Here is a 16,505-nt window from a genome sequence, read left to right on the forward strand (position 1 = left end):
TAAGTGCAGCACTTGAGTAAATGTACTTGGATACTGTCCTGTACTGTGAGTAAATGTACTTGGATACTGTCCTGTACTGTGAGTAAATGTACTTGGATACTGTCCTGTACTGTGAGTAAATGTACTTGGATACTGTCCTGTACTGTGAGTAAATGTACTTGGATACTGTCCTGTACTGCGCCAGAGTAAATGTACTTGGATACTGTCCTGTACTGTGAGTAAATGTACTTGGATACTGTCCTGTACTGCGCCAGAGCCTGCATGGCTCCCTCCAGGGCTTCTAAACTGTAAAGGTCAGATAAGAGGCTGGTTGCACCAGGGCCAGGACAGCACCATTGTTCAGCCGCGCCGATTCATCATCGTTTAATCTGTAATATTATTAATGAGCTAATGTTCCTGGCAGAACTTCATTAATATCGAGCTTTATCGAGCTATGAAAAGTTTCCGTGAAAGTTTTGATGGGTGTAGAGACGGTACAATTATAGAATGAAATGTAGTAAGATTGATGAGAAATATAAAAATGTGTGTAAAGCCATGAAGTGTGTGTGTGTGTGTGTGTGTGTGTGTATATATATATATATATATATATAGGGGAGTTGCTGGTAGGCAAGGCATTCTTTTTACTTCATTATTGCTTTATTTGCAAATAAAGCAAATAAAGCAAATAAAGCAATAATGAAGCAAAAATAATCTTGTCCTGAGCGTCTCTGGAGTGTGCGATCCCTTCCTCTTCGAAGGAAGTTTTCCCTGGTCTACATTTCATGCCTTGCCTACCAGCACCTCCCCCACTTGGATGTGCATGAAAAGCTACCTGTTTGTGTGTGTGTGTGTGTGTGTGTGTGTGTGTGTGTGTGTGTGTGTGTGTGTGTGTGTGTGTGTGTGTGTGTGTGTGTGTGTGTGTGTGTATATATTATATTATATTTATATTGTGGCGACTGACACACAACTCAGGAGCGGATGTCACGGATTTTTCTATTGGCATTAAAATGATGAATATTAAACATATGAATAGTGCAGGTATAGAAGGCACAATCCACTGTTAATTAGGGTGGCCATAAGAGGGTTAAGACGGTTTAACAAGAAAGGCGATAACCTCCTCCCATGAGCAAAAGCTAACAGTGTCTGCTTTGGCCTTATATTCATCTTTTGATGTGAAATCCATATTCCACTGTAGATGAATCAGCAGCAACCGTCAACTTGTGCTCACCATCACAACTTGCTCAGCAGTAAAGGAAAAGACCAGGGTTCTTGTGCCAGGTACTAGGACTGGGAAGTTAACCGAACATAATCAAAACCGATCAAAACCAATAACTCATTCGATTAACTGACAGCTCATGTCAGTTAATCGAATAATCAAAAAGTAGGTTTTGTTTATTTAGTAGTTCTTTGAATAATCAACTTTTCCTAGTCTTAATCTTAGTCTTATCAACCACTTAACCCTGTGTTATACTTCGTTGTACAATGGTGGCGTACAGAAATAGCTCCATAAACATTGGAAATCAACAACAGACAAAAACCCAATTCAAGTTGTGGTTATACTGTCATTTGTTTTATCTTAAGGTGAGGTTTTTTCTAATATGTTTATTTTGTATTGTTGTACTCTATTTTGACTCTATGTACTATGTATTACTATGTATTATCTTAGTCATTTTGTTTGTTTGTACGCATACGTTTTATTTTTATTTTTTTTATTTTTATTTTTTTATTTTATTTTTTACATATGAGAGTATCTGTTGCGAGGAGGGGGAGGGAGAAGCATGTTGAAATGTATTTATGTAAGTAGTTATTTTGTAATGTTATGTCAAACAATAATCATATTGTTAAAAAAAAAAGTTCTCCAGGTTTCTGATGTGGGCCGTGACGTCCGTCCATGTGACCAAGTGCCATTCGTACCATTCTTTTTTTAAAGATTTATTTTTGGGCTTGTATGCCATTATTGGTAGGATAGTAGACTGACAGGAAATGGGGTTCAAAAGAACGGATTCAAACCCACGACACGCTGTCAGGCTGGCATTGCAGCCTAGTGTGCCCGGACCACCATTCCGGCGGCCAGGGCCATTCGTAGCATTCTTGTGCAGACTAGAGACGCTGTCCAGGACCTTTTCCTGTACTGTGACGGTCCATGTCTCAGCCCCATACAGCAGTGTATACTGACTCCACTGCAGGTACGTACAGCCAGCTCATAGGTCATCTCCCAATGTTTATCATTGGCCTCTTCTTAAGTCATCTCCCAGAGTTTAAATGAACTCTAACTTACTGTGTGCCACACGCTGTTGGCTAGCTGTGCCTGCAGGATGTAACACTAATGCAGAGCGATGGGCAGCCTCTCCTGTGTTCTCTCAACAGCTGTGCTGTGATTGGTGGACATCTGCTTCCTATCCTAACCTTCCCCGGACAGGTTGCCGTATGTTTGTAGCTCCTCGGGTTGGGCTTTCACTTCAGAAGACCAAAGGAGAGGGGTGTGTGTGCGTGTGCGTGTGTGTGTGTGTGTGTGTGTGTGTGTGTGTGTGTGTGTGTGTGTGTGTGTGTGTGTGTGTGTGTGTGTGTGCGTGTGCGCGTGCGCGTGTACACGTGGCGTGCATGGCGAGTGCGTCTTGATCCGCTCTGATGACAAGGTCCAAGTGTGCACAGTCTGCTCGCAACGTGCGCATATGGAAATCCATTTCCTGTGTTGTAAGGAAGTGTTAATTTCAAAGCGCTCAGGGCTGTAGTTTATGACGGCTTGATGTCATGTCTCAATATGGAAACTTCACCTTTTCAGCCTATGGAGGCTGTGATGGCTCACAACCGTTATGTTCTGTTCTGGTTCAGGCTTTGTTATGATTTAAATTTTTAATTTTTTTAATTTTGCGCGGGAACCCCTTTTGGTGTTTTACACATTATGTTATAATTTAGCTATTGAAAAATAGCAGATCTACAAGCTCATAGCGCGCCACCGAGTGGCGCGCTATGAACTTGTAGGTCTGCTATTTTTGAAAAATCGCCTCAAATTTTTGAAAAATCGCCTCAAATCTTTCAGAAAATTGTCATGATTTAGAAAATGTTTTTTAAATTTCGACGTCAGGCCTGAATGGGTTAAACATGTTTTTTACTGGCCCCGTGTCAAAAAGGGTGTAATCTTTTTTTTTTTTTGTAGTATACATACTTTATAATAATAATAGGTTTCTTTTTCATATTTCCATTTGAGAATTTTGCGGTATGTTTGCATGATGAATGCAACGTTCCACCAATGTATGACTTTATGGCCTAATTTACACTCATACAACATATCCATGAGCCCTCCTTCTTGACCAATGATGTTACAGTATATTTTATTCACATGATGTAGTTCCATTCAAATGGTTTATTTGAATGTCACCTATTTTTTTATCAAAGCAGAGTATAGCCAGACTCTGTGATTTACGATAAGGTGTGATTTACGACAGGTGCCTCGTAAAAAAGTTATTAAATTGCTGAGTTCACTTGAAAGCACCGTGAAGTGAGACTGTCGTATAGTCAATGAAGCAGATCTATCTATGAAAGGGCCTGTTGAAGACCCCTGGTGTAGAGGAGAAAAGGAGGGGACCTGCACCTGGGTGCTTAGACACCAAGTATAGACACATGCGGTCAACTAAGTAATTGGTTAAAGTAAAAGTAGCCTACCTCAAATGTGTACGTAAAGTACAGTACCTACAGTAGTTTGATCAAACAAGACCACTATGGAGAAAAAGTCCATCTTCTTCTGCTTTTGTTCAGTAGAAAGAAGCCATGGGGTGCGCATAAGGAAATCACCCGTCGCTTCCGACATGCGTTGCGCCGTGCTTGCGGTTGTGGTTAGGTTAGGGGTTTGGGTTAGGTTGTCGGTCTAATGACAGTCGGACCAATAGTATGTCGTAACTAAAGCCTGTACCCAGAAGCCATGACAATATTTTGAGGCAAATTATTCTCTCTCTATGTTCCACTGCATGGCTACCATGCAGTTAGTTCCCTGACCTTTCTATTCTGGTCATTGGCCAAAGTACCAAAGTATACATTCACTTAAGTACAATTTCTGAGGTACTTTATTTGATACATCTTGGTGACAAATGTACTTTTTACTGCACTACAGTCATTTGACACCCTTAGTTACTTTGCAGATTACTACTGCAGATTTAGATTATGAATACAAAACAGATTAAAAACTAAAGCCCTGTATTTTATGCCTTGGCTAGGCCTATATTTGATAATAGCCAATCCACAGGCTTGTATATTGGCTATTATCTATGACACTGTAAGCATATTTTGATGCCAATGCTTTTTGGCTTTTACTCACTTACTTTAAAATGTTGATAATCGGTGTGCTCTCTGAGCATGTTATGCCTCATCATGACCTTTTCTGCCTTGGCTCACAACCACTGCTATCCACCACGTCATTAATTAAGCTGTTTTGGACACTTTAAATGATAAATACTGTATATTTTGTATACCCATGATGGTGGGCTGGCCTGTGCCAAACAATATCCCAATTCATTTTAGGGCCACAGGCCCAAAAGCTCAAGGTCAACCTTTGATGTCATGTCGTACTTTTTATTTGTGTTTTTTCTATTAATTTGGTCATTAGGGTCCACAGAATGAGAGGCCTGCTCTGCCGGAAACACAGTGAAAAATAGTTATGGACATTTTTGTATAGCACACCATGGACTAACGTATAAACTGTGACATGTCAAACTAGGGTTTTTTTATGCTTCTGAATCCATTCCAAGCATTAGTTTCACACGAAAAACACTCCTTTGGCTTAAAACAGCCATAGCCACTTGCCCAAATGTGCCCAAATGTGCTGACCTCATCACATTTGTGCTGACCTCATCACATTTGTGCTGACGGCTAAGGCCGTTTTTAGCCCAAGGAGTGTTTTTCGTGCAAAACTAATGCTTGGAATGAATTCAGAATCATGAAAAACCTCTATGGTGTGGTATACAAAAATGTCCATAACTTTTTTTCGCGATGTTTCCAGCAGAGCAGGCCTCTTATTCTGTGGACCCCAATGACAAAATTAATAGAAAAAACACAAATAAACTTGCACAACCTTCACGTATAATTTATTTTTTATTTTGTTAAAACCAGGGATGGAAGAAGTATTCAGAACCCTTTACGTTTATATAAGTAAAGGTTTGCAATACCACAATATTAAAATACTCTGTTACAAGTAAAAGGCCTGTATTAAACACATTTCCTTTAGTAAAACTACAAAAGTGTTGTCCTCAACTTACAAGTAAAAGTAGGTTTTTAATGTCTAGTGTCTACTGTGCAACGTCTGCATACATTTTACTTTCAGTTTTTTTCCTTGTCTGGCTGGATCAGTGGTTGCCATCGCCAGTAGTACTCTATTTAGAAGTACTTTGACTTTACTTGAGTATGCTCATTTTACAGTACTGTTAAAGTTACGCAAATGTTGTACTTTGTATTCCATTTAAAAACTTTAGTTAGATCATTTACATTTAGATTATTACAAAGCCTTTATTAATACACTAGAGTTCGGGTCACACATTTTTAATATTTCATCTATTCGGAAATAGCCGATGTGCAAGCTCAAGTCACATGGAAAGATTTTGACACATTTAAAAAAAATCATAACAAATACCTTCATTTTGGGTACTTAAAGTATAATTTGAAGCCAATAGTTTTGTAATTTTACTTAGATAACATTTTGAATATAGCCCTTTTGTAAATAGTGTTTCTACATTGCTTGTTTTGTTTAAGTAAAAAAAGAAGTACATCTTCCAGCAGGGTTGAAACACATGGGCAGATCAGTGGTTGTTGTGCTGGCATGCGTCCAGACCAGGGCACTGTGCTCCATCTCTGCATGCAGGAGAGCAGTGCTGGGTCTGGGGGAGGAGAGGAGAGGGCTCTGGACAGCTTGGCTTTGTCACGAGTGGTTACGTGCTCCGCCTTCATCCAAGTCGGGCAGAAACAGCTTATCTCCATATTTTAACTTTGTGCTACTTTCCTAATTTTATGTCCTACTTGATCATTACACTACAGCGTCACACACACAAAAAAAGCAGCTCTGCAAGCTGGAAACCGTGTGTGAGACGTTTTGAGCTTGTTGATCTGTTATTTTTTGTTATTTCTTTATTTGAATCCTGAAAAACAGTTTTTGGACATAATATGTACCAAAAATTATGAGGTTTCCACCCAGAGATTCTAGATCATTGTGGAAGTGGGGCCAAGTCTGATGTCGCACCACAGAGATCACTGGTAATAACACACCCTGTGGGTCGGGACCCAAACCCGGTGGCAGGATTCTAGCAGTGTGATTACAGTAAATTAAAAGAAAAGCAAACTGAAAACAAATCTCAAAACGAACATTGTGGTTGGAGTTTGTAGAACTGCTGTTTTTGCTACATTTGTGTGACACTGTACTAAGACGAAGTAAAGCATTGATTTACCAATGGCCGACCGCAACGATATGCAGCCAACAAAATATCAGTTACGGCTTCCTTGATACATGGCGGTATCATGCATCACTTTGACTTTAGAGCTGTGATATTATAGGAGACAGACATACTGTACCTATCAGGGATGGAGCGACAGGTGGAGGAAAGTGTGCGGAAAGCCTCAGAAAATGGCTTGAGGAGCACATTTGACCTTTTTAGTCTCATCTCAAACACAGAACTGTCTACAGGAAAGCCAGCGGTTAAACCCCTCCCCCCTATTCTGGGGAGAACATTCGTCCGAAATATCAGAAATCTACAAGCTCACAACATGCTGTGAGCTTTTAGATCTGCTATTTCCAGCAAAGAGATTTGGTTTAGCAGGAAACAACAGCAGAGCGAGTTACAGTTGTTACTCAGGTGGGCCTGTTTTGCTGAGAATATAGAGGGTTTAAGTGGTTTGAGGCGCACTGTGGTTAAACAGAATGCTCACTCAGACAGGATTTTATTGGGTGCTGAAGCGGAGTTGAATTCAGTCTAAAGGTCAGCTCTACAGAGATGTCAGTCAACGGCACAGAGATAGTGCAGCTCCTGACATAATTCCTCATCTTTGGTTCATCTACGTCGGCAGTGAGCTGAATGAGAAAACTATTCCCAGAGAGAGATGGCTCCATCGCACACACACCACTTTTTTCTTTGCAGGTCAGGTTTTTTCTGACACTTTTCTGGAAGGGGCAAATTCATACACGGAAATATCGTTTGATTTACAATGAATTAATAATGATGAACTCATCATGAATTCCTGGTCCTCACCATTATCTATTGGCAATATTAACCAAGTGCAAGATTTCACTATTCACTTCTATATATCTCTGTACTTTGTCATGGGCACTATACTTGAATATTTCCATTAGTGATACTTTATACTTCTATTCCAATACATCTCAGATGTATTGTGCATTTTACTCTACTACAATTATTTGAAAGCTTTAGTTGCAAGTTAGTTTGCTGCTTTAGATTAGTATTACAAAACATATGGGCCCTCATTTATCAATCGAGTGGAAATTCTGCCCCAAATTCGAGTGTAGGATTCGTAGTACACCCACGTCGGGTCGGCATTTACAAAGTGATCGCAGACAGCTGTTTCTTCCTTAATTTCGTTCGGACGTTTATAAATGTGACGGCTGAAATCTATCTGGCACGCCCTATGAAATCAAGCCTCGCCCTCGTTTTTGCGACATGAACAACTGCAATACGACCTGGAAACCATGGTTACAGGGGAAAAAAAGTTGTACCTGCCAAACGAAGTGCACTTTCTGACAATGCGCAGGATTCGTTTGAATCGCAGCAAAGCTTTCTGGTGTGAATGTCACCTAAGTTGCTGCCCCCTCCCATACACACACACAGACGCACGCAACTTGTTGTATCTTAAATAAATAAACCTGCATGAATTAAATAAAGCTGTAGGACTACCCTGTCTGTTTCTCCTCTCGCTTCGCTTCCCTTGCTGCCCTCACCCCCCGCACGCACGCATGCACGCACTTTGCAAGCAACTGTCACTGTGTTGTTAGTTGTATATTAAATTATTAAAGTCTTTATTCATTTAATATACAACAAGATATATTAGTGAACGAAAACCTGAACCTGTGAACCATGAATTATATAACAAATAGGCACGCACACACGCTGCAGTTTTGCAAGGTGCATCTCCTGTCCTGTAGTCTGTCTCTCTCTATCACGGTGGTCCGTCCGTGACACCGTGACCAATTGACCATGCACGTTCGACGACAGTCTATTTAAATTGCCTCGCTGTCAACTGTCAATTATATGAATATTGCAGCCCAAACCGTAGCCTCATGTGGCACTGAACAGTGGTGGTGGTGGGCTGCAGGCTGGCTTAGCCTATACTATCTCCGATGCGTTCCCACTTGCGCTGGCACGGCACATTTGGCATTCGAGCGACGCGAGGAGGAGATTGCGCATACTGTAACTCCAGAAAGACATCGGCCTGCTGTAGATTAGGCTACAGTAGGCTACCCATGTTGGGACTCTCCGCGCTGCAGCACTGCACTATAGGCTACTCTCCAACGTCCCGTCATGGAAATATTTCAGCACAGACAGCCCAAATCCTCGCATGTATGCGCTCATGCAAAACACTGTTTAAATGGCTTGCAACATTGGCAAAACATTGTTTTTAATTGCGCGATTTTAATTACTTGTAAAGTTGGAAATCTCCTACTAATTTCATATGACACAAAGACACATCTTATATGTATTTAGCATATATATACCTATACAGTTTTATATAAACATTTTAGGAGTGAATACATATGTTTAGATGCCTGTGACAGCCTCTCAGCTGGTCAAACAATGCTGCTCCGCTGTTCTACGACAGAAAAACAGGTGAGGACAAAGCGTACGACAGCTCCCGACCAGACGTGGTTTTTGTCTTGGCTCAAGTTCAAAATCAAACGTTGGCGCAAATGATAAATGCCGAAAATTGCGGTAATTTCGGCGTACACCCATATTTTGGCGTACGCACGGTTGATAAATGAGGGCCATACTGTATACCACATAAACAACCAATTAGGCTGTATTTTATACTTAATCTACTAATACAAGTGCAGCCATAACAGCTTACTGTTATAAGACTAAACATTGTGGTATTGCTTTTAATCTGAGTACTTCTACCACTGTGAGTTTTTGTGTGACTTCTGCTCCAAAGTCCTTGTGTTAAGGTTACAGTGCGTTAGAATACAGATCGGAAGATCTCTAGGTGCCTCTCTCGATAAACACGCATGCATGCATGCATGCATGCAAGCACTTGCACTCTGATGAATGATGATGACCTCCAACTGCTCTGTCACTCCTGGTGGCATCAGAGGAACTTTGGCATTGGACCTACAGTATCTCTGTACTTTGTAGGTGAGGTGTTTTCACTGATGGATACGATGGAGTGTGAGACCTAGAGAGGCAAACAGAGACAGACAGACAGACAGACAGACAGGCAGGCAGGCAGGCAGGCAGGCAGGCAGGCAGGCAGGCAGGCAGGCAGGCAGGCAGGCAGGCAGGCAGACAGACAGACAGACAGACAGACAGACAGACAGACAGACAGACAGACAGACAGACAGACAGACAGACAGACAGACAGACAGACAGACAGACAGACAGACAGACAGACAGACAGACAGACAGACAGACAGACAGACAGACAGACAGAGATAGAGAGAGAGAGATAGTAGACAAATAATTTCAGACAGACACAGACAGAGAAAGCGAGAGAAAGAGAGAAAGAGAGAGAGAAAATGTGGTTCTGATGTTTCAGACAGGACGTCCGTCTCCTCTGATAGGTGAAGGTCACCAGGGTGTGTGTTTATCTTCATGATGAAGATGATCATTCTAAAAGAGAGGAGGAATAGCCACACTGTGGAAAATACATCTCTAAGTTCTCTTGAGCAAGACATTTTGGATAATGTGTGCAATAATCAAAGTAATGAAGTTAACCGATTTTCTTTTCTCGATAATTTCATCAAACCTTATTTTTGGCATGTTATAATTTCCAAAAAATAACTATAGTTAGCGTTATAATTCTATGAATGAATGATGACTCACCTTTGCAGAACATTGAATTATATAATTCAAATTAGGGATGTCCCGATACACTTTCTTCGTTCCCGATCCGATCCCGATACCACCATTTCTGTGTTAGCCGATACCGATACATCCGATACCAGTGTTCTGATCTCGTGTTGTGTTTATAGCTATCTACTGTAGCTGTATACCTCGTGTTGTGTTCATAGCAGACTCCTCACTCAAATGTGCACTTGCAGTTTGGGCAACTCGAAAACAACTCCACATGCCCCAACATTTTATTTACCTGCCATAGTGTCAACCTCTTACCCCTGTGTCGGATCGGTGGTTAGACTGGCATATTCGCAAATACCGATATGACCCGATATGACAAATAAGGGCCGATGCCGATACTTTTCCGATACCGATTCAGTATCGGGATATCTCTAATTATAATATAATACAATTTAAAAAACAATATTAAATGGAGTGAAAGAGTTCCATTTAGTTCCTCGAGCAGATGTACTTTAAATTAAATGTTGGCATAACACTAATGTGTCAATCTAAGTATTCAAGTGTTTGGTTTCATTTGGTTTAACACTTTACAGTTCTGCGGTTCACATAACGTTTGTCAATGTCATTAAACATAATAGTACAATAAATTCTTCCATTTGACACTTTCTCTTACAGTACATAACTCATAGTATCTCCATGTACCACTAGGGGTACACATACCGTACCCCCATTTGAGAACCATTGCTCCAAGGGCTGCTTTTAAACTCTTTTAAGCCCTCCAGGCCTCCACACCAAGAGTGCATGAGAACTTAAAAATTGTTCTAAATCAATGGGACGGGCCCGGGCAGCTAGCGTAGCGGTCCGGGCACCTAGGCTGCTAAGCCAGCCTGGCGGCGTGTTGCGGGTTCGACTCCCAATCCCGACGACCTTTGCCGGTGTCCCCCCCCATCTCTCTCCCCATTTCCTGTCACCATACTGTACAGTGTTGTAGTGTACTATCAAATAAAGGCAGAAAAAGCCCAAAAATATATCTTTTAAAAAAATATATCAAACTTCAAACGTTCAATATGTTTACAGAAACGTATCGTTCATCAATGTGGATGCTCACATCATTTTCCTTCTAGTTATCTCTATATCATTCTGTGGGCAGGCCTTTAGTCTTGCTGTCCACAGGGAAAGCTGGTATTGCCAACTGTCAATGCAGTGCCCTGCCACAACTTTCACTAAATGAGCCTTGCTTCAAAAACAATGCCTATGAACGTGTCAGAGCTCAACATCTGTGGTGCAAGTCACTGTCTGAGATGTAATGCAACGAAACTGCTGCCATTTACTTAATTGAAGTAGGTGAACAACAGCTTGTCACTTTGATGGCTGATGTGACAGCTAGCATTAATTTAAAAACAGTAATCGCCCTTATTTTGCTATTCTGCAGAATCTGTTATACATTCATGTCTTGTCTTATCAAGATGCTGCTTGTTTTCTGCTTCTAGCTCTTATGTTTGCATCCCTCTGGAAGAAAAGGAAAACATGTACAGGTATAAAAATAAAAATAAAAACTTCTGCAACGTGACATAAAGGATATACTCCCTGATCCTCGTTCCAAGTTACTTGGGGAGCCTCCTCTCTCCTCCTCTCTCCTCCTCCCTCCTCTCTCCTCCTCTCTCCTCCTCTCTCCTCCTCTCTCCTCCTCTCTCATGGCTGAGCCTCCTCTCTCCTCCTCGCTCATGGCTGAGCCTCCTCTCTCCTCCTCGCTCATGGCTCTTCTTGGGGAGCCTCCTCTCTCCTCCTCGCTCATGGTTCCTCCAAAAGCAATTTGGGATGTGAACAATCTGGAGGAGAGGACAGACTGTTTCTGGCCACTCCAACCTTCCGTCGGCCCTGGAGTTCCCAGGGATCAGCCGGACAATGAGCAGCTTGCTGCTATATAACTGGGCTATTCTATTTTTGGGAAGAGATTTGGGGCTCCATCTCGCGCCAGGAGCCCTATGTCCTTCATTTTGGGATTTAGATTGTGTAAGAGGCGTTCCCCCGTAAAAAATGCTATCTTGTGCCACCACCTAAATCCTTAAAACACCTCCGCTACCCATTACATTATGCATAGGTGTGGTTTGGGCGTTACGCAACTTAAACCAATCAGTGTGCCAGGTGCCATCCCCTTTAAGAGATCTATTATCCATAATCCATTATGTCCTGGATCTTGAAGAGCAACGCGTGCTGCCTGGAATATTTTAGATACAGAGGGTTGTTTTGTGTCCAGTATCTGACTATTCTGCCACTCCACGACCAACACAGCTAATAGTTGTGCATATTTCATGTTTCGTGGTTACTACGAGTCGAGTCACTGCCAGCTGAGCTTACGTCAACGAGGAATCTCAGGAACGCAATGAGTTGACAGCTGGGCGTGATGTATATTAGCAGCGAAATTGCTTTCATAAGCTTGTAGTTTCAAGGCTTTTGCGGCCACATTAATTCCATTTTCTCAAATCAAATATGAATGGACATTAACGACGCACAGCCACCCCCCTGACAGAAATGCCGGGATGATCGGTTTATTTTTCAAACACAGTTCTTATATGAAGCGACCTAAAATCCCCCTATGCGGATTTCAATGCAAATAAAAAAATACATGAACCTGTGGACTGGCGCCCTCTACTGAAAGTGACGTCAGACTTCGGTGCTCTATAAATCTGGCATAGTTCAACGGTTTTCACAAAACTCACTTCTCATAATTATGACATGAGAGCACATGAGCCGCGTCATGTGTCCCACACACACACCCATGTGGCATCGCAGCGGACAGGTGTGTTCCCATCGCAAGATCTTCTCTTGAGTTCTTTTAGATTTCATCACCTCGCTCTATTCTTGTTGGTGCAATTTTTTGTCTCTCTCACCCTCTTCCTATCGTCTCATTTATTTATCCTATTGCCCACTTCTCCTCTCTGCCCCCTATCCCCTGTCCCCCTCTGTTCCCGAGCTTGCTTGGCATGGTTTGAGGGGAGAGTGTGCACGGAGGGAGGGGGGGTGGGGGGGTTCTACTTAGCTGACAAAGGGAGGGAGAGGCGTGGTGCGACGTCACAGCACACATCATACAACCAGCATCTGCTCTGCTCTAAAAATACACCACAGGACACACGCACGGGTGTACACACACACGCACACGCACACGCCACACACACACACACACACACACACACACACACACACACACACACACACACACACACACACACACACACACACACACACACACACACACACACACACACACACACACACACACACACACACACACACACACTATAACCGGCCTGATTTGTACTACGGCTATGTTGAGCACTGAACATACTGTAGCCACTGGCCAGTCTACAAGCTCACAATGCTGCATGTGTGTTGTACAGTATGTAGACCCACCCTTTTCTGATGTTTACAATCTGGGAACCCATTGGCAAAACAAAGCCCTCTTTTCCTTTGAATTTGCAACAGTCTGTCTCGAGGGACTATGCCGTTTATAAATTAAGCCTTGATTTGTTGATATGAAGCGAGCCAGTTGTTCCATGAATATACACCTCGCTTGAGTAGCATTCTAGACATTGAACATGATTGATCAAAGTCATTGATCAAATGTCTGGCACTTTAATAATAACAAGATGAACGATGAAGATTTAACGTCTTGGATAAGACAAAAAACGAATTGTGACTGTCATCTTTAACTATTTATTCAAGTGTGTGTGTGTGTGTGTGTGTGTGTGTGTGTGTGTGTGTGTGTGTGTGTGTGTGTGTGTGTGTGTGTGTGTGTGTGTGTGTGTGTGTGTGTGTGTGTGTGTGTGCGTGGATGCGTGCGTGCGTGCGTGCGTGTGTGCGTGCGTGCGTGCGTGCGTGTGTCCAGAGAGGTGGACCGGTTGGGGGTATCGGACCTGGAGATCATCTCTCAGCCGGTGGAGGAGAAGGCGTATGCCAGGTCAGTGCCGGTGCAGCTGGTGAGTTTTGGCTACAGAGACCTTCCTCTGGCAGCGTTGGACCTGTCCCTGGCCGGATCCCAGCTGCTCTCCAACGCAGATGACGAGGAGAACAGAGAGGGGTGAGTGAGCCACCGCTGGACCTCATACATTTACAACAGCGGTTTTTAACCTTTTTCATGTCGAGGCCCATTATTTATTCTGCATTTGAGCCACAGACCACCATTTAGCCTCTCAGACCCCAACATTTGAATATTTTGGCATTGTTGGATAAGTATTGGATGCTGTATTGATTAGGAGAGTTAACAGGCAAACGTTGATCAAAATAACAATTATTCTACATTTCTCTAATTGTGTAGACTTCTTGTAAATTAAGCGATGCAGATGTTTAACAATAAGTTAACTCTTGGGAGCGTAAAACGGGTTTCTGAACTGCCCACAGCCCTCCTATGAGACACAGACTGAGTAGATTTGTTTTTGCTTTTTATCATGATCATTAGTGAGGAGGTTGAAAAGTGGTCCTTTATTGCTGTGTATAAATGGGCTTCAACATGAGTTGTGTACTGAATCATATTTTATCACCAGTAGCTCCTTGTACACTAATGTACAGTATATATCAGCAAATCCTTATTGTTGAGAAGATGAAGTGCTCTGTCACAGCACACCCTTTAAATCTGTGTATTGATCTGGTCATTTTATGTATCTTTCATTCAGCAATTGAGCCCTATTTCAAAAATAGTGTCAACTAGAAAAAGTGCCCTTCTGGGCACAGGTCTCCACCAGGAGGATAGGACTGTGTGAGATGTTTGGCAAACTGTTTAGGAGTAATATAAACATGTTTGCCTTTGATGGCAATTGGAGGATTTGAGGCATTTTGTTCCAAAATTGTGTTTTGCAAAAATCAACCTGTTGGTGGCGCTATAACAGGCCAATGTGAAAAGGGTGGGATATATTCCTCAGCCTAGTAAGAAAATGTGTGAAAGATGCGTAAATTGCATGCTGTGTTCATGATTTGAGGCTTTTGTTCAAAACGGGGAAATCTTGCAAACTGTGAAAGCCAATTATAGCCAATTAGGATGGAATATGAAATATGGGACAGATCCGACTTGAGCACATGACCATAGAGATACTGTGTAACGATTTGTGAGATTTTTGGACAGAATCTGGAGGAGTAATATCAAAAAATGTGTTTTACAAAAGTCGGCCTCCTGGTGGCGCTATAAAAGGCAGATGCGGAAAATGCAGGTCAAAGGTTTGTCCTTGGCCTCTAGGGAGTGTGCATGCAACGTTTCACGCAGATCGGTGCAGTTTTAGGTAAAAAATGTGAAAAGCTGCCTCATGGTGGCGCTATAATAGGCCGTTCTGGAAAATGCTGGGCAGAGGTTCATCGTTGGCATCCAGGGAGTGTGTGTGCAAAGTTTGGCATCGACCGGGTTAACGGTGCCGGAGATTAGCTGGTAACAGACGGACGGAAGGACACACACACACACACGGACGGACACACACACACACACACACGGACGGAGTGCAAAACATACTCTCTCCCCATGCCTTCGGCCTGGTGGAGACAATAACTGATCTACAAGTGCTCGTCGCAACATAATTATTGTGAGCTTGTAGATCAGATTTTTTCTATTTGTAGAAATGTTTTTGTAAGTAGTCGTTGTAAATAGAGATATGCATTGGAAAAGTGTATTCGCCTCGTTGGGAAAGTGTATTCGCCTCGTTGGGAAAGTGTATTCGCCTCGTTTCACACAATATCTTGACAGCGCCGGGATTGCAAACTTTCGTGGGCCAAACCCGTGGATGTGCTGTTGTGCTCCTGATGTGCCAGCTGTGTCAGCTAAATTCTAATGACAACGTGCAATTTTGACTAATGACAGCCAACATATGATGTGTCTCTTGTCTTATTTGGTGAAGCGTGTAGATTGCATAGGATGCACACAATCATAACATGCTGTTCTTGTAGAGGGTTGTTTCCTTTTCATTAGTCAGGCGTTTTAATCATTTCAACCAGATTTACTTCCGCTGCTGTGTCAAACTTCTGAACCCGGCACTTACACTGCCGAAAAACATTATGCCTGTTGATTTGTTTGTTTGCTTTCTTTTCTTTTCCCCTTTTTTGTTTAAATTCAATAGTTTTTTCTACTCTCAGTTAAATCAATGACCCACTTTTTTGACGTGCAAGCTGGACTTCCTTCGACCTAGAGCACCTGTGAACTCCCATGAAACAATAAATGATTGTGTGTGAGATGTGATGGCATGCAGCCAACTGGGATTTTAATTAATTCAACTGATTCAGGGTGTTTCTCTCATAGTGATTGGAAAGTGACTGTAATCAGCCACACTAATAGAGAGGGAAGGAGTATGTTGCTTATGTGTGCCTTCTTCCAGCACACCATGGTGCAGTTGCCTCCACACACTATGCACATAATATGTGCATAGTGTGTGGAGGCACACTATGCACATAGCACATAGTGATGTTTGCACACAGTTGCAAACATCACATGTAGTGTATTGGATTTCCCATGGCATGCATTATATATTATATAATGCATGCCATGGGAAATCC

At 42.3% G+C, this 16,505-nt stretch overlaps 1 pseudogene across 1 annotated transcript in view; it reads left to right on the forward strand.

Annotated features, from left to right (window-relative positions):
- Window positions 1–16,505, forward strand: part of LOC306919655 (transmembrane protein 266-like) — an 87,948-nt pseudogene that overhangs the window by 11,813 nt on the left and 59,630 nt on the right. The window contains exon 3 of the transcript in view: window positions 13,864–14,055. The product of the transcript in view is annotated as a transmembrane protein 266-like (transcript). The remainder of the gene's footprint in view (window positions 1–13,863; window positions 14,056–16,505) is intronic.

Source organism: Electrona antarctica (genome assembly GCF_951216825.1).
Source record: "Electrona antarctica genome assembly, chromosome: 3".
NCBI lineage: Eukaryota > Metazoa > Chordata > Actinopteri > Myctophiformes > Myctophidae > Electrona > Electrona antarctica.